Consider the following 14,309-nt stretch of genomic DNA (forward strand, 5'->3'; position numbering starts at 1 on the left):
GAGGGGGTCATGAGACTTTGGCTCCCCGCATGCCCCAGCACACGGAGCATGGAAGTTCTGGGAATCGTTTTAGGAGCTGAAAGCCTTGCTGGGGAACTGAGCTGAGCTGGCACGGCTCCCAGGCAGGGAAGCTCCGTCTTCCCCAGCTCCTCTCCCGCAGCTCAGCATGGGGTGTCAGGGGAATCATTAAGGGGGCATCCTGGCCTCGGCCTCCCACACCTGCCGGTCCTGGTTCCCTGCTGTAATTTTATGGGCCGTGAGGAGGCAGGTTTGACGCCACGGAACACAGTCTCTGCCAACAGCTGCAGACAAGTCAGCTCACCAGACAGTAAAATGTAAAGAGGGGGAGGGAGAGATAACCTTTGAAGTTTACAAAAAAGCATGACTTTGACCACTTCCTTTTTCCTTTTTAAATTGGTGTCCCAGGTATGTTGAGAGCAACTATCGGCTAACTTTACAAGGAAAGATCCACTTCCTCCCAACACTTAGGGGCTTCGTGGTTCTCAGTCTTTTAATTCCAGAGCCGAGTGGCCTTCCTTTCGGAGGCAACGTCTGTAAGGAGCAGATGAGAAGTTAGGCATTTTGGCTGAGGTGTATATTAAAGGATGGTGCGCTGAAAATACACACCCACACGTATACAGAGAGCTCTCTGGATTCAAGTTTAAGGTTAAAGGGTACAAGCCATCCCTGAGCCCCCTCATCTTTCCCACGTGTTTACTCTGCATTGGGCCTTCAGGCTTTTGTCCTTTAAAGGAAAAACGCTAAGAAAGTGAATTGAAACTATGGCGTTATGTTTTCCTCTTTTTTCACATCTCAATTTTAATTTCCCTTTAATGCTTTTCCTTTCTACTTTGCTTTCAGTATTTTTCTTTGTTTAAGAAAGGAATCTGGGATTTTCATTGTTCTGTCACTTTTATACAGTTTAGCATGGAATGTCCCGGAGGGTGTGTGTGTGTGTGTGTGTGTGTGTGTGTGTGAATCCCATAGCACTGATCTTGGGAAGACCTTGCTGGATTGTGGGGTTTGAGTCTCCAGTTTGAACCATGCACATGAGAAAAGCATAAAAGATTCCTTTCAAATTACATAACATACCTTATATTTGGTAGCTTTGTGATTTCCGGATGTCACTTCATTCATTTTAACAATGCTCTTAACTTTCTGTTTAATGAAATGTAGGCAAAATGGATCAAATTTAGACTCTTTGATGTTCAGTTCTAAAATAAGAATTCGGGTCATTGTAAAAGGCTGTTTCCAGGCCAGCATAATGTTTAGAGAGAACCAAAAAACCCTCACAGTTCTCTTACTTTTTCTTCAAAACTATTAAAAGGAACATAAATACTTGCATCTCTCTTTGTAGGGTAGAAATTAGCTTAGAGACCCATCCATGGATCCTCACAATTCCATCACCGAAGTGCTCAGTCTCTTACTACACAGTTGTCAGACTTCAAACCAATCCCTTAACTCCCTGGGACTCCGAAAAAGTAAGGCAAGTGGTCTCGACCTCTTCTGTCTGATACCGTAGCCACTAGTCACGCGTCACAGTTTAAATTTAACAGAATTAAGTAACATTAAAAATTTAGTCCCACAGCTGACCAGCCACATCTCAAGGGCTCAACAGCCCTGAGTGGCCAGTGGCTACTGTACCAGGCAGAGTGGGGAGGGAAAGTTCTGTGGGACAGCGCTGGCTGGTAAGTGTGTGACACCGTACAATCTGAGAAACAGCACACAGGGCAGTCCAGGCAGCTGGGCTCCAATCACAACCTTCTTACCCCCCCCCCGCCCCCTTGTTGTTGAAAGCTTGTTGAATCACTATTATGTTATTTATCACAACAGTTCTGCAGAGTCATTGATTCCTTATACATGTGATAAGCACTTGCTGTGATCCAGGAATTGTGCCCTAGGCTGGGGACATAAAGACAAAAAACGTCATGCTAGTGTGCCAGGTGCCTACTGCCTGCAAAAGAAGACCAGCAAATGAACAATTCCCAAATGGAGAAGCAACTCGGACGGCTGTGCGGAGGGTGCAGGGCATCGTGCAGGGGATGCTTCCCAAAGGAAGCTAAGCCTCAGTGGGGGACAAAAGCTTTGTGCACAAATTATTACATAAGAGCACCATGAGATGCAGGTTCAGAAATGGTGTTGCTGAGTTAAGGCGCATGATATATCTACAAGAACTGGTGCCTAAACTGTCTTGTTTGACAATAGAAGAGCATCAGTCTTCACACTTTGGCCAACACTGAGGCGTTTCGATATTGCAAATAAAAAATGGTTAGTTTTGCATTTCTTTTATTACCAGTGAAATAGAACACACTGGCATTATTTCACTGATACATGTTCATAGGTCACTTTCATCATCATCAGTTGGGGTGGTGCACACATACACGTGTATTGATGGTCTGATTTCTTTTTGATTTCTACGATCTCTTCATTGGAATATTAACCTTGTGCCTGCCGTAGAGTTGCAAAAATTTCAAGTTTGTCAATTCCCTTTTAATGCGTCTATATTTTAAATTTATGGAAACAACAGATAGTTTTAATTCTTAGGTAATTTAAAAGTTTCACTTTTTTCCTTTATGCTGTATATCTTCCCAAAGCAAATATTATATAAATACTGACCTATATTGTGGTTCTGCACGTTGACTGCAGGGGGGATTCCTCTGAGGAGCTTGAAGAAATATGGATGCCTGGGACCCACCCAGCTACCCAGGGAATTCCACCTTGCAGCCATGCATGAAAACCATGATTCACATTAAAAAAATTTTTTTTAAATTTTTATTTATTTTATTTTTGCGCTGCATTGAGTCTTTGTTGCTGCGTGCGGGCTTTCTCTAGTTGCAATCAGGCGCTACTCTTCGTTGTGGTGCGAGGGCTTCTCATTGCGGTGGCTTCTCTTGTTGCGGAGCACAGGCTCTAGACTACTGACTTGTGACACATGGGCTTAAGTTGCTCCGCGCGGCATGTGAGATCTTCCCGGACCAGGGCTCGAACCCGTGTCCCCTGCATTGGTAGGCGGATTCTCAACCTGTGCACCACCAGGGAAGCCCCATGATTCATATTTGTAGTAGTTTTATAATTCCATATTCTACGTTTATTTGATCTGACGTTATATTTCCAAAATATTTAGCCCTTTGTCTTAAAACCATTTGTTTAATAATCCATTCTTTCCCAACTTCTTTGGAATGCTATCTTTACCACAGACGACACTTTCAAAGACATTTGGGCTTTGTCTATACTTTCTATTCTGTCTGACTGATTCCTGTGAGAGCACCTTACAGTATCCCATAGAATGAATCCTCCCTGGTTACTTCTATGGATGTGGAACTCATGTTTTAAATAGCACTCATCAAGTTGGGTTGATTAAGTAGAGGGGACCTAGAAAGTCATGGTCTGAATATAATAATCGATAGAGCCATCTGGATTGGTTGGTAGTGAGTTAATATTAAAAGTTGGTTTATTCTTGGCTCATTCAATGTAAATATGTTTAAAGCTAAATATGCATAGTTCATTCAACAACATTTGATGGGGCCAAGGACTTTTCCTTTGAGGTTGGGTCTGCTGATGAGTTTCCTGTGAATTTTCTCTCATCACCAACAACTTCAATGCATTGTCTACATTTTACATTTCTGGTTATGTGATTACTTAAACACCTCTGGCATCCAACCTGACTGCAGAATCCTTTTCAGACTCTTATATAGTTTTCTCGCTTGACCCAGTTTGTTGGGGGTCTTTTACTGTTATCATGTCTTCCCAAAGCAGTCAACACGGTGGTTCTTTTTGTTGAGAAATAAGTCCCTCTCACAGTCATATTTTTCCAGATTATGTAAATAGTTCACTAAATTATAAAACTCTGATTATAACTACACTTGGCTTCAGTAGGAAACAGATACAGATGACCCATGATAACTATCACCTTGATGGTGGATAGAGCCACGTGGTCACACACGGAGGTCCTGCCACTTGGCTCAGGTGGCCCTGGTCCCTGTTAGTATATTTCAAAGAGCGCTGTGGGCTATCCTGGTTGGTGGGTTCAGTGGGGTTTCAGGGAATTTCGGGGCGCTCGTGAAGTGGGTGTAGCGCGGCGTTGGGAAGCCACGGGGGAACCCAGTGCCCCAGGGGCTGGGAGCACTGGATGTTACTTCCCTCACCCCCGTCTGGTCCTGTGCCCACAGGGTGAACTGCTGGGTCCTCCTGAGAGTTCAGTGTGGTAACACCAAGGGACTGTTATGGAGCCAGAACCCTGGGGACTGCCCCTCCCCTCACTCTCTTCCCCCGCCCCCAACACCTAATCCACCCGCAGACTTGTGTTTTATACCCCAGACTTCAATGTCGCTGAGGGCCAAGCCTTCTCTCCATGTCCGCATCCCACACTGGGCCTGGCCATTGTCATCTGCACCCAGACCAATGGCCTCTGCATCCACTCTTGTCCTTGTTATGTGGATTTTCATTAGGATAGTGGCTTCAAAACACACCCCGGATCATGTCAGCCTCCTCTTCAAAATATTTCCGTGTTGTCCTAGGGCTCTTAAGATAAAGACGAAAACTCTGATCTTGATGGTCCCATGCCTTCAGCTCCCATCTCACTGGCCTTTGGGTCCCGAGGTGGACAAACAACTCTTCACAGGGAGCCTTGTACACACTTTTCCCTCCTGCTCCCTCCTCCTCCATCGGCCTCCTTAAAAAACACTCATCCTTCGCAGGCGGGCCTCATTCCTGGAGGAGCCCTTCCTCTTGCCCATCGTCCCCCTGCTTTTCTAGGTTCTCGGGTGGGGTCCCCATTTTGCTCACCCAGCCGCAGCTGCGGGTGTATTTCTGTTTGGTTAATAACATCTGTGTCCCCTGAGGACCTCTGGGCTCCCTGGGGACAGGAATCCTGTTACTCGCCAGTGGGCCCACCGTGGCTGGCACAGGTCTCAGCAAACGCTCAATAAGTCGTTGATGGAATATTCATCAGAGTGGACGAGAAATGTAATAAAGCCTCTAACAGAGTCTGACATGTAAGACGCACTTTTACACATATATTTCCTTTTTCCTGTCCTTTTAGTCAATCAAACAGTATCGTGTTACCTAGTAAATGAAATATTCAGCTTTGGGCCAACTGCCTTTGATGTGGAGGGAAATGAAATGGCATCTCCCTTCAAAATGATTTCTAGATCATTCGATATAAGCGAAGCTGAGAAAATGTCTTAGCAGATACAAAGACAGTACATTTTCTACAGAAAAGTCGCAGGAGTATCCTAAATTAGTACTGAGTCAACTGCTCTCCATAAACCTTCATCCTCAGTAACAAAGCGTCACAGTTGCAGACGATACCAAAGATACCAAATTGCAGCTTATTTTTAATTATATTAGACTTTTTTCTCCCCCGTGGAGAGCGCGGGGAAGCCAGGCTCCCTTTGATCCCGGGTAGGTATGTTAATGTTAGAACAACAGGAAGCCCCGCCCGGACCGGATTGCATCCCACCCCCATGGCCACCTTCACCCCGCCTGCTGCCACCCCATTCATCTACTCGGCCTGATTAAGGAAACCAGCTCGAAAGGGCCCAGGCCCTCGGTCGTATCTACGTCAGCTGTATCCTTTTGAAGGAAAAAAATACTTTAAGGAAGAAAAGTTGAAGTGATTCACTGGTTAATTTGAGTCGACAGTTAGTCTAAGATCTGGAACTTTTAGTTTCTTTTGCAGGGTCTGCAAACCTTTCTGTAAAGGGCCGGGGCAGGGGTGGGGCACGTCTCACTGTGCTGCTGGGAAGCTCTCAGCCCTGACTCGGGCCCTCCCCGGGGGTGCTGCTGGCACCACACCCCGCCTCCAAGCCTCCACAGGCCTTCCCCAGGCCGCACACCCATCCTCCCACCTGGAAGATTCCACCGGCGGGCCACCACTCCCAGTGCCGCCCAGCTGCCTGCTGGGCTAAGTCGGATCCCTGGAGGGGTGTCGGCGACCACCCTCTTGTCTCACTGGCCCGAACTTTGTCTCACCCTCCGCCCTCTGACTTTGGCATTTACATTCCAGGCTTTAAGGGTTTTCCCACCACTTAACTCTTCTTTTTTCTCCCTCACCTGTTCAAAGCATTCCCGTCAAAGACCACCCGAAGCCGCACCCTCTCCACTGTTTCCCACCTTCCCTTTCCCCCAACAGTCCAGCTGCCCGCTGAGAACACGAATCTCCCTTTGCCGGGGTCCACCTGGCGTCCTCCTCACCCTGTCTTCTCCCCCTAGCTGCTTGCAGACCCCGACGGCGCAGAACGCTTGTATTCCTTTGGCATCTTCCCCAGGTATGACAGGTTCGTTACACACACTGAATGAGCAAAATAAATCACTGTTCGTGACGTCACGTGCAGGGTTTGTGGATTTGCATCCCCTGCGGCGGCCCAGGGAGGCCTGGTCACCAGCCACCGTGGTTGCCTTTTAGGTAAGAACTCCCCGGCAAACGGAAGCATAATCCAGAAACATAAGCCTGGGGGTCAGTGTCTTCCAAAATAGGCGGCTCAAAATTTCCCATTCAGGGGAGGGAGAAAACGTCTATCCATAATTTTTTTCTAAAAATAAAAAAGGAATTAAATGTAACCCATTTAATATATGGGCTGACCCCAAGCTCACTGCCCCGTGTGTCAGTGGGTCACACAGCGCCAGGGCCGGGCCAGGAATTGCGGGACCTGGAGTTTATACAGTTCTGGGGACAAAAGTGGGATTTGAGGAATTCTTTACCAAGAAGAATTCATACCGGTAAACGAAGTACCCTGAGGCCACCCAGAGCATGGACGGTCAGTCTGAATGTATTGGTGGGCTATTGGAGGTGACACCACGTCGAAATACTTCTCTGCAGGTTGGTGAACCGCCTCTGCTCCCAGGAAATACTTCCCACGTCCCCCATTCAGGCCACAGTCCAGCAGCTGAACCCCAGGGACAGCCAACTTCTGGTCGAACTCTTAGGTATCTGGGCAATACCGTTTTGAAACACTTTGAATATCACCCATGGGTGTATACAATAAAGATATATTCTTAAGAGTAAATAACTTCCTAATTTAAAAATTATGGAAAATCAGTGAAAATGCAATTGCTGATGTAGTGACAGCTTTGACAGGAATTACAGAGAATGAGTCTGGGGCAAGGTTATAGATACAGCATAATACGTGAAATCAATTCATTGCATCATTCCTAGGTAAGCTCACGCAGAATGAATGGAATCCAGAAATGGGCGAAGATATGTAGGGTATCATTAATCTGATTATAAAAATAAAACATAAAATATGTCAGGATTGTTATAATGGCATGTGTCATGACATGGGCCCTAGCCATGGCACTCCCGTACCTCACAGAGGTTACTGGTTCCTTCTGAACTGAGCACTTGGAAGATTTCAATGTTTGATGAATTATATACCTTTCTCCTACACAGGGAAAGTGTTTGAAATTGGCTGACCCTTTCTGTGATAGCAAATGACTGCTAGATTGCTACCTTTTAGAGTTAAAAAGAAAAGTCTAACCAAGATCCTTCAAAGCAAAGATAAAATTATCACATTTTATTATTTTTAACTGAAGTCCATAGTTTTCATCAGGGTTCACTCTTGGTGATGTATATTCTATGAGTTTTGACAAATGTGTAATGTCCTGTATCTACCACTTGAGTATCATACAGAGTATTTTCACTGCCCTAAAGATCCCCTGTGCTCTGCCTATTCATCCCTCCCACTCCTCAGCCCCTGGCAACTAAAAATCATTTTACGGTCTCCATTGTTTTTCCTTTTTCCTCATGTCATATAGTTGAAATCATACAGTATGTAGCCTTTTCAGATTGGCTTCTTTCACTTAGTAATATGCATTTAAGGTTCCTTCATGTCTTTTCAAGGCTTGATAGCTCATTTCTTTTTAGTGCTGAATCATATTCCATTGTCTGGATGGACCACACTTTATTTATCCATTCACCTACTGAAGGGCATCTTGGTTGCTTCCAGGTTTTGGCTGCTATAAACATCTGTGTGCAGGTCTTTGTGTGGACATACGTTTTCAAATCTTTTGAGTAAATACCAAGAAGTATGGTTGCTAAATCATATGGTAAGAGTATGTTCAGGCTCATAAGAAACTGAAACTGTCTTCCAAAGTGGCTGTACCATTCTGCACTCCCATCAACAGTGAATGGATCCTGGTCAGCATCTGGAATTGCAAGTATTCCAGACACTGGCCATTCTCACGGGTGTGTAGTGGTATCTCATTGTTGTTTTACTTTGCATTTCCCTGATGACATATGATGTGGAACATCTTTTCATATGCTTATCTGCCACCTGTATATCTTCCTTGGTGAGTTGTCTTTTAAGATCTTTGGCCCAGTTTTTAATTGTATTGTTTTCTTATTGTTGAGTTTCAAGTGTTCTTCGTATATTTGCAATATAAACGCTCAGATATGTTTTTGCAAGTATGTCTTCCCAGCCTCTGACTTGTCTGTTCAGTCTCGTAACAGTGTCTTTCACAGAGCAGAAGTTTTTAATTTTAATGAAGTCCAGCTTATCAATTTTTTCTTTCATGGATTGTGCTGCTTTTAGTGTAGTATCTCAAAAACTCATTTGCCAAAGCAAGGTCACCTAGATTTCCTCCTACGTTCTCTTCTAGAAGTTTTATAGTTTTGCCTTTCACTTTTAGGTCTATGATCCATTTTGAGTTGAATTTTTGTGAAAGGTTTGAGGTCTGAATCTACATTTTTCTCCCCACATGGATGTTCAGTTGTTCCAGCATGATTTCTTGAAAAGACTGTTCTTTATCTGTTGAACAGCCTCTGCTCCTTTGTCAATGATCAGTTGCCTGTATTTGAGTGGGTCTGTGTCCTGGCTCTTTACTCTAGCTCATTGATCCATTTGTCTGTTCATTCACCAATACCCCATTGTCTTAACTTTTGTAGCTTTACAGTAAATCTGGAAGTCGAGTAGGGTCAGCCCTCTGACTTTCTTTTTCTCCTTCACTATTGTGTTGGCTACTCTGGGTCCTTTGCCTTTTCATAGAAACTTTAGAATCAGTTTGTTGATAATCACAAAATAACTTGGTAGGGTTTTGATTGGGATTTTGTATTGAATCTATAGATCAAGTTGGGAAGAACTGATGTGTTAACAGTATTGAGTCTTCCTACCCATGAATGTGAAATATCTCTCCATTTATTTAAATCTTCTTCGATTTCTCAGTTTTGTAGTTTCCCTCATATAGATCTTGTACATATTTTGTTAGATTGATCCCTAAGTACTTTTTTCAGTGCTAATGTATTGTGTTTTTAACTTTAAATTCCATTTGTTCACTGCTGGTATATCAGAAAGCTGACTTTTGTATATTAACCTTGTATCCTATAGCCATGGTATAATCACCTAATTCGAGGCATTTTGGGGGGTCAATTCTTGGGATTTTTTTACATAGACAGTCAGGTTATGCATGAACAAAGACATTTATTTCTTCCTTCTCAACCTATGTATCTTTTCTTTCCTTAATGCATTAGCTAGAACTTCCAATACAGTGTTGGCTAGGAGTGGTGAGAGGGGAAATACTTGCCTTGTTCCCGCTCTTAGGGGAAAAGTATCTAGTTTCTCACCATTAAGCATGAAGTTAGCTGTAGGTTTTTTGATGTTCTTTATCGATGAGGAAGTTCCCTTCTATTCTCAGTTTGCTGAGACTTTTTATCATGAGGGCTATTGGATTTTTTCAAATGATTTTTTGGCATCTATTTCATCTATTGATGTGATGTATTAATTGATTTTTGAATGTTAAACCAGTCTTTCTTACTTGGGATAAATCACACTTGGTCATGGGTGTATACTTTTTAAATACACTGTTGGATTTGATTTGTTAATATTTTCTTGAGAAAGGTTTATTTTATTTTATTTTATTTTTTTGCCTACAGTTATTAGTTTGCTCCAGCACTATTTGTGGAAAAGGCTATTCCTCCTCTATTGAATTGCTTCTGCACCTCTGTCAATTTGATAATTTCATTCTCTAGTCTGTTTCATTCATCTGTGTGTCTAACCCTTACCAATATCATACCAATATCATATCAATCATAGTCTTGATAATTGTAGCTATAGAGTAAACCCTAATATTGGGAAGAGTGATTCCTCCCACTTCTTCTTTTTCATTTTTTGGGGGACTGTTCTAGGGTCTCTCCCTTTCCGTATAAATCTTAGAATAAACTTGTGTAGGTTTACAGAAATTTTGCTGGACTTTTGATAGAGATTCCATTAAACCTATGGATCAGTTTGTGGAGAATTGACTTCTAATACATGAGCATGACAAGTCTCTCCAACTATTTACGTCTTCTTTGATTTCTTATATCAGCATTTCGTTGATTTCTATATTTGACTTCTGTTTTCACTTATCCATTTTTAGGATATATAGATGCAATTAATTTTGTGTGTTTACCTTGTGTCCTGTAATCTTACTAAGCTCATTTATTAGTTCTGGGAAGTTTTTTGGTAGATTGCTCGAGATGTTCTACATAGACAACCATGTATCATCTACAATACAGACAGCTTTATTTCTTCCCCACAAATGTGTATGGCTTTATATATTTTTATTTTTCCCTCTTATTGCACTAGAACATTCAGGGCCATGTTGAACAAGAGGGGTGAGCACAGGCAGCCTTGCCTCACTTCCAGTCTTAAAGGAAAATAATTCAGTCTTTAACCTTTAATTGTGATATTGGCTGTGGGCTTTTTGTAGATACTCTGTATGAGGCTGAGGAAGTTCCTCTCTCTTCCCAGTTTGCTGAGAGATTTTATATCACTGGGTATAGAATTTGTTCAAATCCTTTGTCTGTATCAATTGATTTCTTAGCCTATTGATATGGTGGTTTATGTTGACTGATTTTTGAACGTTGAACCAGCTTTGCATATCTGGAAATTCTACTTTTTCATGGTTTATTAATTTTTTTATACATTGCTAGATTGGATTTGCTAATATTTTGTCGAGAATTTTTGAGTCTATGTTCATGAGAGAGATTGCTCTGTACATGTTTTTGGAGGGAGGCTATCTTTCTCTGCTTTTGCTGTCAGGGTAATATTAACCTCATAAAATGAGTTGGCAAACATTCCTTCCTCATCTATTTTCTGGAAGAGATTGTATAAAATTATGTGTTAATTCTCACTTAAATGTTAGATAAAATTATCTTGTGAAACTATCTGGGTCTGGGGATTTGTAAGTTCAATTTCTTTAACGGTTTTAAGACTTCTAAGGTTACTAAGGTTATCTTTCTCATCTTGGCTGAGTTTTGGTACTTTGTGGGTTTTGAGAAATGATCCATTTCTTCTACGTTGTCAAATTTATGAGTATAAATTTTACAGTATTCCCTTACTATCATTTTGATGGCTGAAGGATCTGTGATGATATTTCCTGTTTTATTCCTGATGTGGTGATTTATGTCTTTTTATTTTTGTCAGTATTGCTAGAGGTTTACAGATTTTATTGAGATTTCTCAAAGAGCTACCTTTTGTTTCATTGACTTTTTTCTATTGTTTTCCTATTTTCAATTTTATTGAGTTACACTATTATCTTTATTATTGCCTTCCTTCTGCTTGCTTTGGGTTTCTTTTGCTTTTCTTTTTCTAGTTTTCTGAGGTAAGAACTTAGAAAATCATTTTGAGATTTTTCCTTTCTATGTATGCATTTAGTGCTATAAATTTCCCTCTTAGCTGCATCTCACAAATTTTGATATGTTGTGCTTTCATTTTCATTCAGTTCAATTTATTTTAAAATTTCCTTTTAGACTTCCTCTTGGACCCATGGATTATTTAGGAGTGTTGGCTACTCTCCATGTTTGAAGATTTTCCTTTTGTCTTTCTGTCATCAATTTCTAGCATGACTCCATCTGTCGTTGATTTCTACTATGACTCCATTATGATCAGAGAACAAACTCTGTATGATTTCAGTTTTTTTAAAATTTGCTAAATTAAAAAAAATTATCCAAGATATGGTCTGTCTTGGTGAATGTTCCATGGGTGCTTAAAAGGAATGTGCATTCTGCTGTTCTTGGGTGATGTTGTTTTATGACATTGCTCAGTTCTTCTGTATTCTTGCTGGTTTTCTGTTTAGAGGTTCTATCAATTGCTAACAGAGGGGTCATGAAGTCCCTAACTGTAAATGTGGATTTCTCTTTTTCTTCTTTAAGTTCTTTCAGTGTTTTCTTCATGTTTTTGAAGTTCTGTTGTTTGGTGCATACATATTTAGGATTGCTATATCTTTTTGGTGAATTGATTCTTTACTCATTGTGCAATGTTTCTCTTTGCCCCTAGTGATTTCCTTTGCTCTGAAGTCTACTTAATCTGATATAATATAGCCATTCCTTTTTTGATTTTGCATTATATATCTTTTTTCATCCTTTTACTTTCAAACTACTTAAATTTGAAGTGAGTTTTCTGAAGACAGTGTATATTTGGGTTGTGTGTTTCTATCCATTCTGCCACCCTCTGTTGTCTATTGGTGTATTTAGACCCTTTACATTTAGAGCAATTATTGAAACGTAGGGCTTATGTCTGGCATTTCAATCTTTGTTTTGTTTCTTCTGTTTCTCATTCCTCTGTTTCTCTTTTCTTGCTTTCTTGTGGATTACCTCAGCATATTTTAGAATAGCATTTTTATTTATTTATAATGTTTTTGATCATATCATTCTATATAGTTTCCTTAGTGGTTGTTCTAGATATTACAACATATATAAGTAACTCATCATAGCCTCCTTATATCAACATCTTACCACTTTGAGTGAAGTATTGAATGTTTACTCCCATTTGGGTACCTTTAACCCTTTTCTACTTTTTAAATAAAATTGTCTTAAGTATTTCCTCTATACACATGGAGCACTACATCAGATAGTGTTAAGTGTTATAATGTTTGCTTCAACCATCAAATCTAATTTAAGAATCTCATGAGAAGGATAGTCTATGATTTTTACCTCTATTTTTACCCAGTGAATTAAACTGCTAGAGTTGCCATAGCAAAATTCCACAGATGGGGTGGCTTAAACCACAGAAGTTTATCTCTCACAGTTCTGGAGGCTGGAAGTCCAAGATCAAAGTGCCAGCATGGTTGGGTTCTTGGTGAGAGATCTCTTCCTGGCTTACAAAGGGCTTCCTTCTCCCTGGGTCCTCACATGGTCCTTCCTTTGTGTGAGAGCACCCCTGGTGTCTCTTCCTCCTCCCAAAAGAGTGCTGGTCCTATTGCGTTAGGGCCCCACCCTTATGTAACCTTACTTACTATTTTAAAGGCTCTATCTCCAAATATATTACATCGAGGGTTAAGGCTTCAACATGAGGACTTGGGGGGAACATAATTCAGTCCATAACACTCAACCATTTCTTTTCCTTTCTGAAAAAAAATATTGAACATCTCAAGAATTTGTATATCATCTTGTGCAGGGACCATGCTAATCTTCTCTGTATTGTTTCAGTTTTAGTATATGTATTGCCAAAGTGATCCTTCCAATAGTTTTTTGAATACTTAAATAATTCTTGTTGATTGAGTCTGTTTCTCACCATAAAATCTGTTTCTCACATAGATTTTTTTAATCTTTATAATATAGTGAATAGATTCATTTTCAAAAGCAAGTTAACATCCGCTTGTCTATGTTGACTAAATTTCTACATGTCCTTAAAACATTATAACTTTACCAGTGTATTGGAGCAATTGGTGAAATTTAGGATGTAAATTAGATAATGGCATTATAGCAATATTCAGTTCTTAAATTTTGTCATTTTACTGAGGTCATATAAGAGAATGACATTTTTATTGGGAAATATATGATGAAATATTTAGGAGTAAATGGTCATTATGTCTGTAACTTTCTCTTAAATGGTGAACTAATAATAATAATAGTATAATTATATGTATATGTACATACATATATACATATAAAAACATATGTAAAGAGAGAGAAAGGGAGGCAAAACACGCATGTTATGTGACACAATATGAAGTATGTTTACAATTGATACATCTAGCTGAAGGACTTATGGGAGTTCATTGTATGGTTCTTGTACCCTTGTATAAGTTTGAAATTTTTTCAAAATAAACAGTTAGAAAAACCTTAGAGTTAAAAAGATAATTCCCTCTCAACTTTACCTGGGGATATCATAGATTCCAAGATAAAAATAGCCTTAGTTCTATTTTCTTCAGTATATTAGCATTACTAGTAAAGATAGAATGAAAACAAAACTACAGTGCTAACTGCAAGTATAATCAATAGTCAGTATGTGTTTCCAAGTACAGAAAACAGTTCAACAGAATTTGGCATTTTTGATTCCCTTGGACGGTCCAGTGATATTGTTTAAGATGTGCAGAACCTGTGGGAAAGCATC

At 40.6% G+C, this 14,309-nt stretch overlaps 1 non-coding gene across 1 annotated transcript; it reads right to left on the reverse strand.

Moving 5' to 3' along the window:
* Window positions 1-13,326: 13,326 nt before the first annotated feature.
* LOC133102706 (U6 spliceosomal RNA) lies at window positions 13,327-13,431 on the reverse strand. Its single transcript, XR_009703057.1, has one exon. It is a non-coding gene; the product is annotated as a U6 spliceosomal RNA (small nuclear RNA).
* Between the last annotated feature and the right edge of the window lie 878 nt (window positions 13,432-14,309).

The sequence above is a fragment of the Eubalaena glacialis genome, chromosome 12 (assembly GCF_028564815.1).
Source record: "Eubalaena glacialis isolate mEubGla1 chromosome 12, mEubGla1.1.hap2.+ XY, whole genome shotgun sequence".
Lineage (NCBI taxonomy): Eukaryota > Metazoa > Chordata > Mammalia > Artiodactyla > Balaenidae > Eubalaena > Eubalaena glacialis.